The 24043-nt window shown below is 34.3% G+C and overlaps 1 protein-coding gene and 1 long non-coding RNA gene across 5 annotated transcripts in view; one reads left to right on the top strand and one right to left on the bottom strand.

The window, feature by feature from the left end:
* The window catches only part of LOC106641666 (uncharacterized), a 180643-nt gene extending 158533 nt beyond the window's left edge, over window positions 1-22110 (bottom strand). For 2 of the 4 annotated variants that reach the window (XM_089592315.1, XM_023391787.2), the window contains exon 1: window positions 21639-21704. The gene's annotated coding sequence lies outside the window, so the exon portion shown is untranslated. Of the gene's footprint in view, window positions 1-21042; window positions 21144-21638; window positions 21705-21769 lie in introns of those variants that run through there. The other 2 variants (XM_089592317.1, XM_014356163.3) reach the window with 2 other exon arrangements.
* A 272-nt stretch (window positions 22111-22382) lies between these two features.
* On the top strand, window positions 22383-23582 carry LOC106641703 (uncharacterized). The gene is made up of 4 exons (XR_016293061.1): window positions 22383-22423; window positions 22526-22720; window positions 22790-23009; window positions 23331-23582. It is a non-coding gene; the product is annotated as an uncharacterized LOC106641703 (long non-coding RNA).
* Window positions 23583-24043: the final 461 nt, after the last annotated feature.

Here is a 24043-nt window from a genome sequence, read left to right as displayed (position 1 = left end):
GTATGACAATATTCCTAATATTGCTCCGTGTTTTTCAACAGTTTCTGAAGGTACTCATTATATTGTAACGAAGTATTATCAGTGGTTGTATATGTGTTATAATTTCTACGTTTTTTTTACATGTTAACTGTAAAATTTTTCGCAACTTGTAAGAATTGTAGTATTAAATTTTTATTAATTTAATGTTGATATTTCTCAATAAAACATTTTTTTTTAATGTAAAGTTTTTATTTATGATAAGAATTAAAAATAATTCATGTAAGTTTCTCCGTAAATATGTTGCGTACAATCGTACGTTAATGTTAAAATGAACGGTTATTCAAGATTTATGATTTACGCGTATAAATACGATACGTACTGTGTTTATATGTATACAGTTACACCAAAACTTGGGTCAGGGACGCGATCGAGTGCTTGGTGCTGCTGCCTTCCGATCTTGGGTGAGCAGTCCACCCAATCTGAGGGAGCAGTTACACCAACCACTTGGAGGCGCTGAACACAGTAGCGTTAGTAAGGCGGCATCGCCAATTTTTTTCCAGTCCTATAGGATTATTAAAATATGACGTCCAATGACAGTTGGTAAATAGTTTAAAACAAATCATAACAATTTTACATCCCTTTTGTAAGAGTCAAAGATTTTTGTACCTGATGAGGGCTGGGACATTGTCCAAACGGCCAAAACGTCGTTTTGTTTTTTAATAAATACAAAATTTGACAGTTCCACCATTGAACGTTGTTTTGAAAAAAAAGTACATAGGATTTTTAGTCCCTTACTCTCATGTCATTGCGAACTTTCTTACACCGTATACCTTACATTGTTAATATATGCTTGTGTATGGTTTATTTATTATTATCGATATTCATTATAATAAGCGATCGCTTATTACAAAACAAGTTGATCTCGTTGTTGTTCGTGCTTTATTTGCATAGTTCAACCTCATCGAAATCATTGGCCAGAAAGAATCTTGCGACCACACTAATTACTGCTACTCGAGGCATAGTTTTTTCCTAAGCTTCTACTGCCATAACATCACTCACCACATTACCAGTTCTTTTTTGAAATTTGAAAAATATATCATAGAAAATTGAAGCTCATGTTTGTAAAAGACAATTAATGCTTACTTAAACATACTTAAATTTGTAAATTAATTCTCTTTTATCAACATGACCCATACACCAAATAAATTGTCAAGGTCAGCCAAGGAATACAAGCCGGGAAGGGATGTAAGGTGCTTTCAATGGAACTGTGAAGACCTAAAAGGGAGGAAAAATTGTCTTCTCAAAGAAACGGTAAATGTGTTAGCTCACTTTATTACAAATAAAAAATGATACACTTAACATTTTTTAACCTTATTTAGCCAATGTAAAGTTAAATGTCGAAGCAGTAATGGTTGTTGGATGTGGTAATGGACTCGAACTTAGCAATTCTCTTTCCAAAGAACAGCTCACAGTGAATAGTGATTCTTTTTAATATTTGGTACGCTACTGTCCAAACAAAGGTGTATGAGTAGAGAGGGAGAATCATATAGTGTCAATGTCAAACAGGATATTATGTACAGAAATTTTACTGTGCATCGATAGACGCTAGCGGTAAATAAAGCAGTCTACGTATTCAAAAAGATAATATTCTGAAAAACAGAGCTCTAGGGAAAAATTATGAAGTATGGTATGGATATTGGCCCTAAATATTACACACAAAAGAGTTTGGTAGTGCTGGATATCTGTACGTACATCCCAGTTTCAAATCAAGGTAAGTAACGGTTCAGAGTTCGTAAAATTTGTTGAGGATTAAACTGTAGTGACTGAAATAAGAAATGGCCAAACTAAAGTTGAAACTAAGAGAGCTTCAAATAAAAAGAATTAATTAATAACTAAAAATATTAATCTTGAGAAGGAGGATTTGATTGTTAATATGAAGCAAAAATCAAGAACAGAACCCCTTTGAAAAGAAACGTTTTTTAGGGTAGAACTGTAAATCAGATTTAAAAGTTTGTTTCTCAAATGTCATCATCAACTTTAGTCCTGCTAGTAGAAAAGTAAGAAATGGTAGCATAAATAGCAGTGGTATCTATACAAACAGCACAGGTAAATGTTACGTTTGTCAAAATAAAAAGTAAACGCCTTTCCGTGCAGTATCATTGTCAGTAATTATAGTATTTTGTATACTTGTATAAATCTTTCAAGTATCGAATTAAGTCTGGTATTAATAATTGCATTTATAACTCGTTAATTAACGATTTCATACATTATTAAATTCACATTATATTTTAATGAAATGTTTTAACAAAACTTATTTGTAAGTAAAGAACCAACGTTCTGCTAACAGTAGAATCATCCTACTAAAAGGGTGCGCAATCTATGATTACTATTAGTAAAGAAGTCTGTAGTAATTAAAATTAACTATTAACTACTTTTTACTACCTGAACATACCAAAGTATATCCGTCAAGTAAACAGAAATGTGTGGAGAAAACTGTTTTTGTAGAAAAATAATTAGTACCTAGTTCTAACTGTAATCAAAAAATATTCCAAAAAACAATCATAGAAAAAATTATAATTTGTTGGCTTGGCTAAAAAAATATTAAAAACCTTGATATTTCAAGGAAAATTATTTTTCTTCAACAAAAAAATATTATCCTTTACATTTTTCTTTATTTTTTTCATACAACTATAAATCTTGTACAGTGATCAAACTCAAACTGTTTGTTGTAATCCAAAATTTAATGAGTATGCTGATAGCGATCTCGTGTGTATTATTACTCAAGGTAAATCCAAGATCACGTATTCGGCAACTTCCCATTGTCAGCATGATTAGAGGAAAAGAAATAACGATTTTTTAACAAATGCCTCCATCTCACATTATACAATTGCAATTATTTTTTTTTAAACACTGTTACTTTTTATTGGTAACACTTAGTGACAAAATTTTCTTTTTTCTATTATTTTTAGTTTTATTTTTCTTCAAAAAACGCTTCTGTCAAAACATTTAATTAATAATAGCTTACGAGAGTCATTCGGAAAACAAAAAGAAATTTGTCTTAATAATGATAAAAGTACTGATGAAAAATAAAATTCAAACCGATTGCTGAATAATAATACATCTCCAAAAAACAAATTCAATAGAAAAACTACTAATAAATCATGTAATATAATAAATGATTATTGTTATTAAATATATTTACATATATATATAAATATCTATATATATATATATATATATACATATAATATAATAAATAATTATTATTATTCAAAAAAAAACTTTTCCAAAAATAAGAAATTTAAATCCTCAAACAATAAAAATACTATTCAAACAAAAATTGACAATTCAATAAGTGATACGTTGAACATAAAACAGAAAAAAAGTTTCATGATAACATAATAGTTAATTATACTAAGCCTAAGAAATTCATGGTAATGAATTGTTCAAAATTTTTCCTCTTTTTTTGTATAATAAAGACTATTTTCATTCTACAACCAGATTAATGATAGTTAAAAATGTCATGAAAAAATGGAACTTTGATGTTGATTTTATTGTTGGAAATGAATATTTCAAATTGTAAAGAATTCAGAGAATTATTTTTAAATAATGAATAACTGAGGAACTTATGGTACGTCAATTAAAATACAAAGTTTTGTGGATATAATAAATCTAGACATCACAATTGTTATCCAGAACTCTATGAACGTGTTACGTTTTAGTAATTGTTCAAATGATTTGGAATTTAACATTCATTTCTCAGGCAGTGTGGATTAAGGTACGCTTAAGTTACTGTGTTATCAAAATACTGGTATCAAAAGAAAACTACAAAATCTTATATTTATCGAATTTAAAAAAAAAAAATTTAAATATAAAATCACTAATAATACATTAAATACTAAAAATTAAAATCAATTTTTGAGTAGTACTCTTAATAAAAATAACGATTTGTTAGTAAATCCAGCGTTTTATAGTGAAATGCGATATAAGTGCATGCATTGTTTGGCGGTATTTTGGCCAGAAGAAAAGAAAAATCAACGTGTTGTCACAAGGGAAAAGTACGTCTTAGTCCGTTGAGTAAATATAATTAAGTATTAAAAGAACTCTTTCTTCATGATGATAATTTTAAAATGCTCATCAGGTAGTACAATAATGTGTTCAGTTTTGTTTATGTGTTTAGTTTCACTTCAATTCATTGCTATAAAAAAAAAACCAGAACACATGTAACTTATATTTTAACACTTTGACACTTAAACCATGAATGTATGACCCCTCCTTCTCCAAAATTGTTTTAATTTATTCAAATTCTATAGGTATTAAAAAAAACGTCTGAGCATCTAATTTTCAATACCGAGTGGCATAACAACTATAAACTTCGCAACATGAGCCCGATAGAGGTCTAAAAACACTCTAATTAAAAGTCCTAAGGGCTCTTTTCAAATGTCGTAGAAAAAAAATTTTTTGTCTGCTATAAAATTCAGAATAGTGGCAATAACACGTGACTAACAGCTATTTTAAGTAGTAAAACTACTATAAGTCTCGTGGCATAAGCCTTACATTCCTCTAAACAGGCTAAAATGTAAGGTTTTAAGCTTTTCTATCAAAAATGTATAAAGAAAATTTTTTGTCTGCTATTAAGTTCAACACACTTAAGTATATGCTATATAATATGGTATTTGTTTCGTGGCAGTGCAGTGGAAAGGTGAGAGAGAACAGCAATGATGTCGTTCTCTCTAGTATCACTAGCCTATTTTTTTACAACTGTAGAAAGACCAGTAGCGATATAGCAGATTTTATCTCATTATACAAACTTTCATATATTTTAAGCGCAGAGTATCACGATTTGTCAATTTATTGCAATGAATGTCCCGAAAGGTTCTTACAATACATGAAAAAGATTGTAAGGAAATTAACTGTTATCTCTGATGATGTATCGTTTCGCTGGCTGTTTCTTTCGCATGTAACCGCGGCCTTTGGTATGTATGTAACAAACAATTACAACTCAAGTATAAGTGTTTATACGCACGTGTACACTTTTTTTTCACCGTAAAGGTGTAGGTGTAATAAACGTGTGCTGAGATTGTCATGCGTGGAATCCAATTTACATGATACTGGGGCCGTACTATGTGACTATTTTTCGGTACCGACTCTGATAGATTGCGTTAGAGAAAAAAGGTTTCCACAACAAATGAAAATAGTTTTAGAGGAATGGACTTTTATCTCTGACGCTGTGACGTTCCGCTAGCGTTTTCCGACCCGTGTTATCACGGCCATTAGTATAGATGTAATAAGTTTGTTCGAAATATGTAAATATATTTAATAATAATAATCATTTATTATATTACATGATTTATTAGTAGTTTTTCTATTAAATTCGTTTTTTAGAGATGTATTATTATTCAGCAATCGGTTTGAATTTTATTTTTCATCAGTACTTTTATCATTATTAAGACAAATTTCTTTTTGTTTATATTGATAAAAATTATATAAATGTGATACAAATGAATTTTAGGTAATTAAAGATTTCCGAAAAAACTTGTGAACTTTTACGCCGGGGGTTAGAGCGTGAAACGCGCAGGGGGTCGAAGCCTAACTAGTATATAGATGTAAAAGCCACATGATGGCTCTGTCGGTAGTGTGTCTGCCTACAGATCTTGATGGCCGTAGTTCAAATCCTACTCTGGACAAAAATTTTTTATTAATAAATGAGGTTTTTTTCTGGAGAGAATTTAAGCTTTATTAAAAACCTACCGATTATCCTACCGTTTCACACCTACCGTTAATTAACGAACGTATGGCTAAATACACTTCCTAGTGTCAAAATAGCCATGTCTGAGCCCCTTAGGGAGCGATGATGAATATATCTTACTAATATATAAAGCAAATTCGCTAAAACCGTTGTAATCGCTAACCGCGAAAACTACTGAACCGATTTTGCTGAAATTTTGCACACTGATTCATGATACTTTCTAGATAATTTTAGTATAGTTTTTATCTTAAAAAATTAAATAACAATAGCAATAAATGAGCTCAAAGTTTTGCAAAAATACGCCAGCTTTTCACTTTAGTACAGTAAAATCCGCTAGGTGGCGTCGACATAAAATCAAGGCTACCAGCAACAGAATTAAATAAGTGTGGTTATAATAGGCCGGAGCGTCTCAGTAACTGATGCAGTCGTGCTTCGGCAGTTAAACGAGCTGCATAGACAATGGAGAATATAGTCCTGCAGCTGGATATCCCGGTTACGAACGACACTCTTCTCTAAGAGGAAAGGGACCTACGTTTCCATTCACCCTGAATCTCGCCGAGTGCGGTGGAAAAAAAGTCATTCCAAACGATGACGTCTCCGGCATAATACCAGGAGACATATCTAGCCAGAACACAATCTGCAACAACTCTTCAGAGTTGTAAGGCAGTCCCACCATCCCGCCTGGTACAGTCAGAGAATTTTTGGCTACAAATGTAAGCCAGGGAAAACAGCTCTAAGGGACACGCGCAGCCACTACGGCTACCTTCTTAGTCGTCGCGTCCTCAACGCGCTTGCCCACAAGCTCCCGTCTAACGATGAGCGGTTGGTTATCCGGGTAACGAACCGAAGACGAGATATCCTTGAACAGCAGCGTACCTCTCTCCATTACAGTCACCATACATAGAGACTCCCAGGGTGAGAATCAAGCTACCCGTAGCCAGCTTTTCATCATCAGTAACAATGATAGAGAATAGCCTGGAAGTTTCACCACTGGCGCTTTTTAGGGCCATTATAAGTATTTACGTTCCCTACTTAACCATTAACTTCATCGGTTCTTTTTAGGGTCCACCTAAGTGTAAACTACCTTGCCAACAAATACATTTTTACTACCATTTCCGGAAGCGATTCGTCGACCAGAAGACTATAATAACTTAAGACAGGCACTATTAAACCAAGTCAGCCATTCACTGGCAGACGTCAACAGCGGAGTTGTTCTTCGCAAGGCTGGAAAACCTGGTGACCGACGACGCTATATTACCCTCTCGACTCTAAGCATTCAACCAGGAATAACTGATACTCTCCAAGGTTTGCGCTGGGCAAACCTATCACAGCTATGAAGGAAAAAGAACTTGAGCCAACGGAACAGCCTTCACTGGACAAGTATCACTAACCAATCTCCCCATCTAAGATCATTAAAACAACTGAATCTGCAAATAAAAAAGGTACCTGAGACACCGTCTTCGACGTTATACCGGAAGACGTTGGAAAAGAGCACTACAACTAGCTCCAAAGCTTCGGACTTTGTAATTTTTCTCCCGATCAGTCTGGATCTTCAACAGCAGGCCAGAGAAGATCACCCTCAGGTATCCAGGCAGTTACAATTGCTGTTAACTGCAGTCAAGAAAGAGTTAACTTAAGAAGCTCACCGATCTTTTTTAGGGCCATCCGACGTCAAACTACCTTGCCAACAAATATATTAGAACTCAACAAAGTTGACAGAAAACAGCCTTTAGGGGTCACAAAAATTTTGAGCATACCAAAAGTCGCAAAGGGTGGATTGGAAAAAAAACTTTAAATGTATCTAATAAATACAATTTTACTTAGGCGTCAAGAAACTGACGCAGAAAATTTATCGAGATTGGAACAGCAGCGTCAAAATCGACAAATGAAGAATCTATTACGTGAGAGTTCAGCTTTTCATTGTACCCTCACAGCAATCTCCAAAATCTTTAAAGATCCTACTTCAGATTTTTAAATAGGTAGAAAATGTATTTGTGTTTTTGTTGCAATAAAAAATGTAGGGTTTGAGGTCCAGGACTTTGTTGCTCTGGTAGTAAAGTTGTGAGATAAGGAAAAAAAAATTTTTTCTAATAGAAATTTTTTGGGAGTTTAAGATCTTAACAGTTTCAAAAACTAGCCCTTTCCGTGGATTACACGGGAGAAACTGTAAATCAACGGCTCCTCATGGCCACTAATCATTTTATGGCATAAGGAGCTCACGGTACTTTTCAGCATAATTATTGTTTTGAATTTTTACACCTTATTATTTGACCAAATAAACTATATGGATTCCGAAAAAACATGTTTTTAATAAGAAGATTTTTGTTCTGAGATGTGTCAGGAATATGTGTAAAATTTCTAACTAATAACGTTTCACAATCCATGTCAACACACTACGGCGTTTTATTTAGTAAGTCTTGGGCAAAGCCGAGACGAGGGGCTGCAAGTATATACAATATATATATATATATATATATATCTTACTAATATATAAAGCAGAAGCTCTAAAACCGTTGTAATCGCTAACCGCGAAAACTACTGAACCAATTTTGTTGAAATTTTGCACACTGATTCATAATACTTCCTAGATGGTTTTAGTATAGTTTTTATCTTAAAAAATGTAATAACAATAGCAATAAATGAGCTCAAAGTTTTGCAAAAATATGCCAGCCTTTCACTTTAGTTCAGTAAAATCCGCTAGGTGGCGTCGACATAAAATCGAAGCTACCTGAAACATAATTAAATAAGTGTGGTTATAATACGCTGGAGCGTCTCCATAGTGTTGTAATCGAGATTCGGCAATTAAACGAGTTCTATTGAGAATGCTCATAATAGTCTTGCAGCTGGGTATCCCGGTTACGGACGACCCTCTTGTCTAAGGGGAAAGGGACCTAGGTGTCCATTCACCCTGAATCTCGACGAGTGCGATCAAAAAAAAAAAATTATTTCCAACTGATGACGTCTCTGCCACAATACCAGGAGACATATCTAGCCAGAGCACAATCTGCACCAACTCTTCATAGTTGTGTGGCAGTCCCACCATTCTACCGGGTGCAGTTAGAGAATTTGTGGCTACAAATGTAAGCAAGGGAAAACAGCTCTGAGGGGCACGGGCAGCCACAACGGCTACCTTCTTGGTCGTCGCGTCCCCATTGCGCTTACCCACATCTTCCCATCTAACGATGAGCGGTTGGTTATCCGAGGAACGACCCGAGACGAGATATTCTTTGGTCAGCAGCTCACCTCCCTCTATCACAGTCTCCGTATATCGAGACTCTCAGGGTAAGAATCAAGCAACCGTAGCCAGCTATTCATCATCAGGAATAAGAATAGCCTGGAAGTTTTACCACTGGCGCTTTTTAGGGCCATTAGAGGTATTTACGTTCCCTACTTAACCAATAATTTCATCGGTTCTTTTTAGGGGCCACCTAAGTGTAAACTACCTTGCCAACAAATACATTTTTACTAATCTTTCCGGAAGCGATTCCTCGACTAAAAGACTATATAAACTAAAGACGGGCACTATTAAACCAAGTCAACCATTCACTAGCAGATGCACAACGTCACCTGCGGAGTTGTTCTTCGCGAGGCTGGAAAACCCGGGGACCGACGATCCTATACTACCCTCTCGACTCTAAGCATTCAACCAGATATCACTGATTCTCTCCAGAGTCTGCGTTGGGCAAACCTATAACAGCTATTTAGGAAAAAAAACTTGAGCCAACGGGACAGCCTCCACTGGACAAGTATCACTAACCAATCTCCCCATCTAAGATCACCGAAACAACTGAATCTGCAAATAAAAAAGGTGCTTTAGGCACCAACGTCTTTGACGTTATACCGGGAGACGTTGGGAAAGAGCACTACAACTAGCCCCAAAGCTTTGGACTTTTTAATTTTTCTCCCGATCAGTCTGGGTTTTCAACAGCAGGCCAGAGAAGATCTCCCTGAGGTATCCAGGCAGTCACAATTGCTGTTAACTGCAGTCAAGAAAGAGTTAACTTAAAAAGCTCACCGGTCTTTTTTAGGGCCATCGGACGTCAAACTACCTTGCCAACAAATGTATTAGAACTTAACAAAGTTGACAGAAAACACACTTTAGGGGTCACACAAATTTTAAGCATGCCAAAAGTCGCAAGAGGGTGAATCGGAAGAAAAACTTCAAGTGTATCTAATAAATACAATTTTACTTAGGCGTCAAGAAACTGACGCAGAAAATTTATCGAGATTGAAACAGCAGCGTAAAAATTGACAACTAAAGAGTCCATTCCGTGAAAGATTAGCTTTTCATTGTACCCTCACAGCAATCTTTGAAATCTTTAAAGATCCTACTTCAGATTTTTTAATGAGTAGGAAATGTATTTGTGTTTTTGTGGTAATAAAAATGTAGGTTTCAAGGTTCAGGTTTTTGTTGTTCTGGTAATAAAGTTGTGAGATATGAGAAAAAAAATTTTTTTTTAATATAAATTTTTTGGGGGTTTAAAATCTTAACAGCTTTAAAAAATAGCCGTTTTCGTGAATTACACGGGGAAAACTGTCAATTAACGGCTTCTTATGGCCACCGATTATTTTATGGTATAAAGAACGCACGGTACTTTTCAGCATAATAATTTTTTCGAATTTTTACACCTCATTATTTAACCAAATAAACTATAAGGATTTCGAAAAAATATGTTTTTAATAAGAAGATTTTTGTTCTTAGATGTATCAGGAATATTTGTAAAATTTCTAACTGAAAAGGTTTCACATTACATGTCAACACACTACGGTGTTTTATTTAGTAAGTCTCGGGCGAAGCCGAGACGGGGGGCTGCTAGTATATATATATATATATATATAAAAGTGAGGCTCCACCCCCCTGCGCACTCCGTGCATGTACCCCCCCTTTTGTTGTGTTATAAGTGTAATTTTTTCGAAATAAGGTTTGTATTAATATTTTTTAAAGCCTTAAAAATGATAAAATTTATTGCTATCATAAAAATAATACGTTGAAGTATATTTTACAGAATTCAGAAGACTATGGCATTTTTCGAAAATACTCTAGAATAAATTTTCTATGCTGGGGAATTATTATTGGTCTGCTTTTAAGGAAATATGAAGAACGAGCTGCTAATTTCAAATCAAAGTGGTAAAGTTTATATAGTCAGAGAGATGTGCCCTTGACTTTTTGTTGGTGAGCTTTATTATTTCTTCTTGTGACTCCTTTTTTTAGATGAGCTATCTATCCTGTTTGTGTCAATATATGTTTCTAAGCTTTTATAACTATATGTATGCTCCCTGCGCGCTCTAGGCACTAACCCCCGTAATTGCAATTTAGATTTACGAAGTATGGAAAAAAACTCGAAGTATATTAATTGTTACTTAAAATTTATATATGTAATAAATCTATATTGATCATAATTAATTACATGAATTTTTAACAATCACTTTTTATTTTTCCTGACTAATGCCTAATTTTTATACATTGAAAACGACAACGAATTGAAAGATTTCAAATACCGTTAAAAATTACAAAATAACGATATTGTTAGAATCACAAATTTATTTTGTTTTAACAGTATCGTTCGTTGATTATTTTTTTTCGTTTAATTTTTTATAACCAAAATTTTGGCCCATTGGTAAATTTTTCAACCAAATTTTTGGCCCATTGGTATTTTTTTCTTCGTTTACTTTTACTTCCTAAATTCATTGAAAAAAGTTACAAAATGTCTAAACGAAAATTTGACAGCGAATTACTCTCAAATTGCAACAAAAAAAAGAATTCTTTCTTTTACATCTACAGACAACTTGAAGTCTAAATTTAAAGTTGGAGATAGATCTGTGTAGGAAAATTATAAATTACTACTACTACTACTTTTTACTATTATTACTATTATTACTACTATTAATACTATTACTACTACTATTACTACTACTACTACCCTGCTGTTATCATTAATATTTTTTTTTTTAAATCACTTAAGAATTTTTTTGAGAATCACTTAAAAATTGGAAAACCCGTCTAATAGCATGGTTTGAACTAAATAAAATTGATGAAAGTGCAAAATCAATAAAATACGTCAATATTCCTGAATACTTTACATTTAACAATGAAAGCAAACAATGGAATAAACGGAAACGTGTTAAAAAAAATATTACAATCGACAGATTAAATGTAGTTTATCCAAAAGATCAGGAAAGATTTTATTTAAAATTGATATTGAATAAAGTAGCAGGAGAAACTTTTTTTATAGATTTAAGAACTGTTAAGGATATCACTTACAGTACGTAGAAGGAAACAGCTATTTCTATGGGATTAGTAGAACACGATTTTTTTCCACTACGAAAATTTTTCGCATGGTTTATTGTGTCTGAAAATGTTTTTGGTAATATTATTTGGAACAAATACTAAAAATTTTTCATTGAAGATTGTAAAGATTATCAAAATAAAGCTCTTTTACATTAAAACGAAATTTTTAATTCTGAAAATATGTCTTGTAAAGATTTCAGTTTACAAGAACCAACAGAAACGATAGAAAAAATATCGATACTGACACTGATGAAAGAATATTTTGTAAACATAAATTTTATTAAATGTTTTCACAACTTAGTCATAATCAACGTCGAATTTTTTAAGAAATAATAAAATTTGAAAAAAAAATTGTTTTCATCGATGGTCCTGGTGGATCTGGAAAATTTTTGCTATTCAAAACATCAATTTATTATTTCATATCAATTGGAAAAAAATTTTCACAATTGCTTGGACAGGTATTGCTTCTATTCTGCTCCCAAAGGGAATGACCACTCACAGAACTTTCAGACGTTCTTTAGACTTAAGCACTATAGAAAGTGCATTCTTCTAGTTTGAGCCAGATAAACAAAAATTACGTAATGTAGAAGTAATTATTTAGGATGAAGCTTCTGTGATACCGAAAAAAGCGTGAAAAATTGTTGATAGGACTTTAAAAGATTTATCTAGTAGTAATAAACCTTTTGGAAATAAAATAATAATTTTGGGTGAAAACTTTCGTCAAATTCTCTTAGTAGTAAAAAACGGAAGCAAAATTACTATTGTTCAAGAAACCAGAAAATTTTTTTATTTTTGGCCTTGATTTAATAGTTTTTATTTAAAAAATAATATACATTCAACTAATAAAAAATTTTCTTCATTGCTACTGGATATAGGAGAAGGCAAAATTTAAACTTTTATAATTCCTCAGACATGGAAAACAAATAATGCATGTTCTAAAATTTTTAATAATGATAATGATTCTTTTAAAAGTAAAGCTGTATTAACATCTCACAATGAATACACTCATTTTTTTAACTAAAAGATTTCAAATAATATGGTAGGAACATTAGCAACGTACTATAGATTTGATAAAGCAACTCACAAAGGAGTAGTTAAATCAGACGATAATATTTATATTAATTTCCCCACAGAATATTTGAATAGTATTAAAAAAGGTCTTCCTCCACATGAATTGAATTCGAAAATTAACGCTATTGTTATGTTGATACGAAACTTAAACATATATGGAGGACTTTGCAATGGTACAAGATTACAAATTACAAAATTACTTAAATACAATCTCGAAGCTAAAATAATTTCAGGTAAAAAAAAATGGAAATTAAGACTTTATTTCAAGAATAACACTACAAACAAACAATTCTTCTTCGCTACCATTTATATTGTACAAAAAACAATTTTCATTTACCTTAGCATTTTCTATGACTATCAATAAATCTCAAGGTCAAAGTTTTGATGCCTTAGGATTATACCTTAGAAAACCATTATTTTCTTCTGGGCAATTATTTCCCAGAATTAGGCAGGGATATTCTTAAGCCCTTAAGGAGCAGGAACCAGCGTGTAGATCAGCTTACCCTGAGTCAAAATCCGTTTACAGAATAAATTTTTAACAATTATTCATTAAGTTAATGGATTTACTAAAGTGATGAATTTCAGCGTGTTTGGAACGCCAATTTCAATGGCGTGGGCTGCCATGAAAAGCAGTGTCATCGATCGCAACAACATAGCAACAAACCTCTAGGTCAGTAAACAAAGTCTGAATGGATCCCCTAGCGGGCAAGAGATGGCGCTCAAATGTGATTTAAATAGTAAAAACGTGTAGCTATAAAATTATTAAAAAGAAATAAAGGTTTAAGTATCAGAAACAAAAAAACAAATAAATAAGCGTACAAAAAGGTTATTTAGTTAACCAAGATATTATTGAGAGATCATTCTACATACGATGAAATTAACAATGACGATGAAGATGATGATGATAATGATAAAGATAATAAACATGATAATTAATATAATATAAAAAAAAGATAAATTGTGAACAACATAAGTAATAATAAAAAATACTTATAATAAATACAAATGTTTAACTTAGCAGCTATCAGGTGGAACTTGGGCCGCACTTGGGTAGTACTCGAGCAGTGGCGCTTGGGCGATACTTGGACGGCATTTTGGCGGCACTTTAGCAGAATTTGAGCAGCAGCACTTGGGCAGCACTTAGGCGGTACTTTGTCGGCACTTGACATAATTTAAGCAGCGGCACTTGGGTGGTACTTGGGCGGCCCTTGAGTGGCACTTGCGCGGCACATCGGCGGAACTTGGACGGTACTTTGGCGGGACTTAAGCAGTACTTTGGCGGTACTTTGGCAGAATTTGAGCAGCAGCACTTGGGAGGTACTTTGTCGACACTTGGACAGAATTTGAGCAGCGGCGCTTGGCCGGTACTTGGGTGGCACTTGGGCCGTACTTTGGCGGAACTTTGTCGGCACTTGGGCAGTATTTTAGCAGCGGCACTTGGGCGGTACTTGGGCAGCACTTGGCCGGTACTTTGGCTGCAGTTTGTCAGCACTAAAGCAGAATGTGAAAAGCAGCACTTGATTGGTAATTGGGCCGTACTTGGGCTATACTTTGGCGGCACTTGAGCAAAAGTACCGCCCAAGTGCCGCTGCTCAAATTCTGCCCAAGTGCCGAAAAAGTACAGCCAAAGTACCGCCCATGTACCACCCAAGGGCCGCTGCTCAAATTCTGCCCGAGTAACAAAAAAAGTACAGCCAAAATACCGCCCATGTACCACTAAAGGGCCGCTGCTCAAATTCTGCCAAGTACCGTCCAAGTGCTGCTGCTCATATTCAGCCCAAGTGCTGACAAAGTACCGCTAAAGAACCGCCCAAGTGCCGCCCACGTACCGCCCAAGTGCCGCTGCTCAAATTCTGCCCAAGTGCCGACAAAGTACCACCCAAGTACCGCCCAAGTGCCGCTGCTCAAATTCTGCCTAAGTGCTGACCTAGTATTGCCAAAGAACGGCCCAAGTGCCGCCCAAGTATCGCCCAAGTGCCACTTTTCACATTCTGCCCAAGTGCTGATAAACTGCAGCCAAAGTACCGCCCAAGTACCACATAAGTGCTGCTGCTCAGATTCTGCCTTAGCGCCGACAAAGTACCGCCAAAGTATGGCCCAAGTGCCACAGAAGAACCACCCAAGTGCCGACAAAGTACCGCCCAAGGGCTGCTGCTCAAATTCTGACCAAGTGCCGCCAAAGTACCGCTTACGTGGCGCCAAAGTACCGACCAAGTTTCGCCCATGGGCCACCCAAGTGCCGCTGAAGTGCCGCCCAAGTACCGCCCAAGTGCTGCCTAAATGCTGCTGCTCAATCTCTGCCCAAGTGCTGACAAAGTATTACCAAAATACCGCCCAAGTGCCGCCCACGTACTACCCAAGTACCACTCAAGTACTGCTGCTCAAATTCTGCCAAGTACCGTCCAAGTGCCGCTGCTCATATTCAGCCCAAGTGCTGACAAAGTACCGCTAAAGTACCGCCCAAGTGCCACACAAGAACCACCCAAGTGCCGCTGCTCAAATTCTGCCCAAGTGCCGCCAAAGTACCGTTTAAGAGGCGCCAAAGTACCGTCCAAGTTTCACCCAAGTTCCGCCCATGGGCCGCCCAAGTGCCACTCAAGTGCCGCCCAAGTACCACTGCTCAATTTCTGCCCAAGTGCTGACAAAGTATTGCCAAAATACCACCCAAGTGCCGCCCACGTACTGCCTAAGTACCACTCAAGTACCGCTGCTCAAATTCTGCCAAGTACCGTCCAAGTGCCGCTGCTCATATTCAGCCCAAGTGCTGACAAAGTACCGCTAAAGTACCGCCCAAGTGCCGCTGCTCAAATTCTGCCCAAGTGCCGACAAAGTACCGCCCAAGTTCCACCCAAGTGCCGCTGCTCAAATTCTGCCCAAGTGCTGACAAAGTACCGCCAAAGTATGGCCCAAGTGCCACACAAGAACCGCCCAAGTGCCGCTGTTCAAATTCTGCCCAAGTAACGACAAAGTACCGCCCAAGGGCTGCTGCTCAAATTCTTCCCAAGTGCCGCCAAAGTACCGCTTAAGTGGCGCCAAAGTACCGTCTAAGTTTCGCCCATGGGCCACCCAAGTGCCGCTTAAGTGCCGCCTAAGTACCACCCAAGTGCTGCCCAAGTGCTGCTGCTCAATATCTGCCCAAGTGCTGACAAAGTATTGCCAAAATACCGCCCAAGTGCCGCCCACGTACTACCCAAGTACCACTCAAGTACCGCTGCTCAAATTCTGCCAAGTACCGTCCAAGTGCCGCTGCTCATATTCAGCCCAAGTGCTGACAAAGTACCGCTGAAGTACCGCCCAAGTGCTGACAAAGTACCGCTGAAGTACCGCCCAAGTGCTACACAAGAACCACCCAAGTACCACTGCTCAATTTCTGCCCAAGTGCGGCCCAAGTTCCACCTGATAGCTGCTTAAGTTAAACATTTGTATTAATTATAAGTATTTATTATTATTATTAATGTTGTTTACAATTGTATCTTTTTTCTTATATCATATTAATTATCATGTTTATTATGTTTATCATTATCATCATCATCTTCATCGTCATTGTCAATTTCATCGTATGTTGAATGATCTTACAATATTATCTCGGGTTAACTAAATAACCTTTTCGTCCGATTATTTATTTGTTGTTACGTTTCTGATACTCAGCCCTTTATCTCCTTCTAATAATTTTATAGCTACACGTTTTTACTATTTAAATCACATTTGAGCGCCATCTCCTGCCCGCTAGGCGATTTTTTCAGACTTTGTTTACTGACCTAGAGGTTTGCTGCTATGTTGTTGCGATCGATGACACACTGCTCTTCATGGCAGCCCGTGCCATTGAAATTGGCGTTCTGAACACGCTGAAATTCAGCACTTTTGTAAATCCATTTACTTAATGAATAATTGTTAAAAAATTATTTTGTAAACGGATTTTGACTCAGGGGAAGCTGATCTACACGCTTGTTCCTGCTCCTCAAGTGCTTAAGAATATCCCTGGAAATTAAAAATATTGTTTGGAATGAAATTTTAGAGTAACAAAAAAACTATTATATAGTTCATTACTATTTTTATACTTTCTTGCAAATTTTCTCTTTCATCAAAAAAGCAAATTTCAGTACCGTCTAGTACCCAGATTTATGTAATCATAAACAATTCGTTTTTTGTAATATGTTTTCAGATACACCATCATGAATGCAAATTTTTATCAGTGTGACAAATATAACTCAAAATTTTCAAATCAAGAGTGTCTATCATTGCACGAAAAAATTCACAAAAAAAAATTTTTTGTATGTGATTTGTGTAGCATTAAAATGTTAGACAAGAAAAACTATTTGCATCACACAAAGGAATGCCAAAACATTGAAAAAAATTTTATGTGTATTAAATGCAAAAAAAGTTTCAAAAGGAAGTATCACTTACAGAGATATTTGAAAAGTCATGAAAAAAACGTTCAAAAAAATATTTGTCAAAATTGTGGAAAAGGTTATGTAAGAGCAGAGCACCTAAAAAAACATTTTAGAGTATGTAATTAAAATAAACATCGTAAGTAAGATATTTGTAGCAAAATTTTTTGTTATGGTCAAATAATATTATATGTGAAAATTAGACCACTTGTAACAGTTAATATATAAGGCTTTACGAATATATTTACATTATACATGAGGAAGCTGAGGGGAAGCTGGGGGAGAGTGGGGAGGGGAGCTGGGGGAGCTAGGGAAGAGTGGGGAGGGGAGCTGGGGAGTGCGGGGGGAGCTAGAAAAAAAGTAGGATTACTCGAAAAATGCAAGAAAATGAAAGAATAACTACCTTTGTTTGGGGGGAGCTGAGGGGGCGCTGGGAGAAGCGGGGGGAGGTGGGGGGTAGCGAAACCTTGCTCTAACTCTTACGACTATATAATATAGGAAGATATTTATATATATATATATATTCATTTATTTATAAGCTACATTTTTCCGACATGGAACTTTATTATATTGTAAGCTCGCTTTTTCAGATGCAAAGAACTTATTCTTGACGTCATTGCTTTTTAGGGGGGGCCTTGTCTGACTTTGTTTTAGTTTTGTTTCATTACCAACGATTTGTTTTAGAATCATACAGCAAACAACTTGCTATGATTACTAGCATAAGTTAAGGAGAACTTTTTTGGATATACTTGCAAGAAGTCAGCAGTGCTTAGTTTGACAATAATCAACAATTTTAAGAAACTGTAGGGAAGTAGAAGAGAATATATTAATATTTTGTTTCTGCTCACTCTTAATTTACTACATGCCTAAGTTTTCTTGCACCCTACACTTTGCTTACTAGAATATTATTTTGCTTTTTACTACATAATCCGAGTACATTATACTTACGAGCGGACTACTACTATGATTGTTGCTATTGTGTTTAATATATGGTTCTGACATATGTGAAAGTAATAACTCTTTAACTTGAAACCTAGGAAAGACTCACGCAACGAACTGATTTGTGCTTTCTTTTATATTCCACCATTGCCTGTTGGGGCATGAAATCCAGTGCAACTTCTTTCAGGGCTCTCCATATAAATTTATAAGCTGTACTTGTAATCCTGCTCATGAGAATCTATGTGCAGGGGACAACCTATTACAATAATTTATAAAATTATTATATGGAAATAGGTAGTACGTAAACTGAAGGTAGCTAAAGTTTTTACTATTTCCCTATAAACTGCAATTTGCACTTGCCAAATATAATAAAAATTGGTGTAATTTATCGATATCCACTCATTATATATTTCTATTAAAAGTTTTTTGTATTCATCTCATTAAAATCATGAAGTAATTTAATATTGCACTTTATATTATTTTTAATAATAACGAGGTACACTCAAAATTTAAGGTGGGCTATTTCGAATCTGTAATTTTGTGATTGCTGACAAGAAAAAGAAAATAAGAAACAAATGGCTTAATTTACGCAAAAACTGCGTTTTTGCATTCAACGCACAAGTGATATGAAGGAGTATGTAACTACTATTATTACCACACTGTGTTAAAAGTTGGTACTTTTAGATGCAGGGTTGGTAAAAAAATTATATATTCCATACGACAAAGAGACGAAAGGCTTAGAATACAATGATTGTCGCCCTTGGCTTATTGCCTCGAGTGTCAATCGTATATGTATTCTAAATAATTTGTTATTTTATCCTTTTCACAATTCAAGGCGTTAATTTTATCTTACAGACTAAAGTGTTGAATAGAAGAAAGTAATCTTTTTTAATGATTTATAAGTCTTACGTGAAATTTGTAATCTGAAATGTGTAGCAAGTAAGATTCATAGAGAAAAACAGTAATTTTGCGATTTTTCGGTATTTATTGCAATTTAAAACGACAACTCGATACCACAACTTAATATGATAAATACAAAAAATTCATAATTCAACGAGATCTGCATTTCTTATATTTAGTTTTATATAAAAATTGCTAGACAAAAAAGTTAAATAGAGGAAAAAAACTTTTTACTCATTTGACAAGCACTTATTGGCTCAGAAAACGTGTGGATTGCATTATACAACTGAGATCTACAACTTTTACTTTTTACATTAGAATTCAAAATTGGAAAGAAATAAATTGGATAAGGAAACACTAAATTTTTAAAACAAATTTTTAAGCCCTTTTTGGCTCACAGAACGAAAATGTTAAAGACGAAAAAGTTGTATGTCAATTGCATCTATAACTTTGTTGTTTTCAGCAAAATGTTAAAATATCATGTAACAAAGTTATAGCCAAAAAAAACTTTTTTTTTTCACTGAAAAATACTATCTTAAAATGTCTGCCATTTTTTTTCTAATACAAGAAACCTCACCAATTTTGAAAGATCAAGTCCCTACTGATTGATATTTTGTAATCATATATGTACTTAGTTTCATCTGTATTTACACTTGTAAAGTCACTTGGAATTTTACTTGGAATTCCACTTGGAATTCCACATGGGATTTTGGATTGGAAACTCCAAGAGTCATTCCAAGTGGAATTACAAATGACCACTGAAGATACATTTTTTCCTTTTTTAAAATAGTTAAAATTGAAATTTTAAGCAGTATAATGGCCATAGTAGGTGTTATCATCTATATGGTAACACCAAATAAGAAGGGTTCAAGTATTTGTTCTCAGATTTCGAAAAAATAGATTTTTTTTATTTTTCGTTCAAATTTTCTTGAAATGACTTGAACCCCTCTGCTTTGGTGTTACTATATGGATGATAACACCTACATGTATGCCACTAAACCGCTTGAAATTCAAATTTCAACTATTTTAAAAAAGGAAAAAATGTACCTTTAGTGGTCATTTGTAATTCCACTTGGAATGACACTTGGAGTTTCCAATCCAAAATCCCATGTGGAATTCCAAGTAGAATTCCAAGTGACTTTACAAGTGTAAATACAGATGGAATTACATATGTGATTAAAAAATATCAATCAGTAGGGGTGAGACAATAAAAGATGAAGCTCTCTATAAAATTTTAGCCCAATCTATCTGTCCTATAGAAAACTTGAAAAACGGTATAAATTTGGAGCACTCAATGATCTTCAGCTTTATTTAATACACAGTCACACTAGACATGTACAAAGTAACATGAACAAAAGACGACATGGACTACATTAAAAAAAAAAAAAAAATCGAATCTAATGAATTAGACCTGTAATATTATAACGACATAAAATAAATTATCATGTATGCAATAGTTCTCCTACTATGTACAAAAGCTGGTAATTGAATATGAAATAAGCAAAACTATTTATCACAGAAAAATTTATTACAACTAGTCATATGCATACGAAATACTAAATGTCACTAGCTTTAATTGAGATTTACTTTTTTCGAATGCTGCTTCTGTTCTCACAACTTTTTGCTGATTATTCTTTACATTGTAGGATACAATGCCTAAACAGCAATTTCTTTGTTTCTATAATCATGGTGATTAAAATTCATTAATAACTCATATTATCACTTACATATAGCATTTAATGCGAGGCACAACCAACGTACAAGATGCCAGGGACGGGATTGTTGTTTGTACTGTAAAATCTAATTATAACAAAATTCTAAAAGTTGATTGTCGTCCCTCCAAAAGACTCATATCAATAATAGATAATAATTAAACAATAACATAATACACAATGACTTTTGAGACATTTGTAAATGACTTTGTTATATTCCTTGCCAATACCACATGAGAGACAAAAATGCTCTGCACAAAAAAAGTATATTTGTACGAAAGCTTTTACTTTTGTATTTGACATTAAATCCGCAAATGGAATAAAAAAACAGCTAATTAATACAAAAAAATTTTTGGACTATTCTAAAATAATTTTTGTTATTAAAACCTTGAGATAAAACTAGGGGTAAAATCATTTTTTTACAAAACAGTTGCATTCATATTATTTGCACAACTCCTTTGTTATTCGACATTTGTTGTACAGTTTGGATGTAATTTCGTAGGGAGCAGACAACCTTATATTTTTGAGACTATTTCCTATTATAAAGTTTCTGTTTTGCATAACAGAGCAAAAAGTGTAGTACAAAAAGTTTACTATTCGTTAAGACTCACAACTTCGCCTTGAATGCAAACATATCAATTATGTATGGAACAAGTGACCAATGCAGGCAAATCAATACTGGAAAAAGTTGTATAATACATTACATTAAAATTTTACATTAAAAAAGTTTCCTCAGACTTACTGACGGAATGTTTCATCAAATATCTTTTTAATTGATGTCAAAGCACAATTTTTGCTGAAGTCACTTTAAAAATTTTTTTCGCATCTGTTGTTTACCCAATGACTCATGAAATTCTTTCAAACATGTTTAGTTTCCACACACTTCTACAGTCAATGGATTTGTTGTACGATTAAGGTGGCTTAGGCGTATTGTGCCATAACAAGCGAAGGGGTTGTGAGAGGGCAAACATATATTTACAGAAATTTCATGCAAATTTTCACAACAATGATTACTTTTTGTTGTACTGTAAATTTAAGAGACTCAACGTACAAAAAACAATAAATGCAATGTAAATTAAAATGTGTAAGCCCCCCCCCCTCAAATATATTATGGCCCTGCAAACGTATAAGTGGCAACATCTTATATACTGTGCTCTTGCCTTTATGCCTTCGGCGTCTGCACTCCTATCTCTGTTTGTCTGTTATCATATAGTATTTTTCTCCATTTTTGTCATTCAAAAAGTTTAGTTCTTTTGTGTCTTGAAAAAATGCCGTACAATATTCGTGGTGCCGGAAGAAAGTGAAAAAAAAATTTATGAAAAATAAAGAGAATAGATAATAAATTTCATCAAATAGGATTTTAAAGGAAGAAAAATGTTGCTCTTCAGCAGTTAAGGTTAGTTTTAAAACGACGTGATGTATGTACACATTAATTCAGTGAAAAAGTCAACTTTGTTGTCAATATGGAGTAAAATAAATAAATGACTTGTTACCATAGGTGTACCATTACACGCTATTTATAAAGCTGAAAAATCAAACGAGCCGCAATGGCGTAAAATTGTTGAACTTAGATCATCAGCCAGTATTTGGTGTAATGTATACAACAATGTTCCGTATCTGTCACTTATGTATGAAAAAATGATTGGATTAGTTTCCAAGTGGTTCTTAAGATGTCACTTGGTAAGAAGATAATGTAAGATATGACAAACTACCTATAATTAAAGTACGCTATAGGAAAAAGTTTAAATTTTATTATGTTAAGAGGCATGCTTAATGCAGGCATAGGAGAAACTAAAGTAAATACATCTGCCTTCAACATACCTACACTAGAGCATAAAACTTTGAAACGTCATGAAAGGTACGTTGGCCAAGGAGTTGAGACGGTAGCACAGCAGTCTTGCATCGAAGCTATAGAAGAGAAAAAATCATTAACTCTGAAGTATAAAAGTATAGAGTAAGCTGTAGTAATTGTTATCAACGAGGTACTTCGCATGTTTTATAAGAAGAATATTATGTTGATTATTCAATTTCAATTTATTTTCTATACAAACATTTTTTTTTTATGTGATTGATTTTGTACTATAAATATTTTTCTACTTTTTACACACAATTGTATGTACAAGCTAGTTAAATATTACTAATGGTACGTATATGAGGAATATTACCTTGATTGTTAAGTGATAAACTTAACAAAACTGTGTATTTGATTTTTTACGTCTTATTTACAATGATAATACTTAAAAATAATTTAAATGTATCATTTTCAAAATAAATTTTGATCTGTTTTTTCCCTCTTTCTTTAGCAAATCATCAGTATCTGCCACGACGGACAGCACCACTGAAAATATGGTCTCAGATCTCCTCGCATCATTTGATTCTGCATCGATAAAGAGGTCTCTTCAAAATTACAATCTCAACAGTAACAGTAAAACATTTGCTAGGGAAATGTGAACATGCATGTACGTGCAGACGAACAACCAGAGTGTAGGGCTCGGAGTCCCCCGGTAAAAACAGAGTTCTTGCATGTTTGTAGAAATCACATGTATACTGTAAAATACAAGATTCGTAAATAGTAATAAAATTATGCTATAAGTATATATAAATACATTGTATTTATTGATAGGTCATGTCTCTTTAATGGGAATACTCTCTAACAAAATCATCGGATTTACGTGTCACAATATACATTAAAAACAATGTAAGCAGTTTGCTCCCAGAAATCATGACTGTAGAAAACACCATAGCATTTCTTTGCAACCTATGGAAGCAGATATTGTAGCGGATCTTGTTTTGAAAAGTTATAACCTAGTTGAATTAAAGCGTCGAATCAAGACATTAGTTGGCGATGATAATTCATCTGCAATTGCTGCAGCTTTATGTCAATTATCTTTGTATGCTATATGTATATACATATCTTTTTTTATATTTTACAATCATTTCTGAGAACTGTGTCTAATGGGCTCTGCATTACAGTATTACTGTGCTTATATATGCTGTCGTCATTGGCATAGTGAAA

The sequence above is a fragment of the Copidosoma floridanum genome, unplaced genomic scaffold, assembly GCF_036245765.1.
Source record: "Copidosoma floridanum isolate Cflo_tuat_1 unplaced genomic scaffold, Cflo_Japanese_pri ptg000016l, whole genome shotgun sequence".
Classification (NCBI taxonomy): Eukaryota; Metazoa; Arthropoda; class Insecta; order Hymenoptera; family Encyrtidae; genus Copidosoma; species Copidosoma floridanum.
The sequence above is the reverse complement of the archived record's forward strand: the minus strand, read 5'-3'. Positions and strand labels throughout refer to the sequence as shown.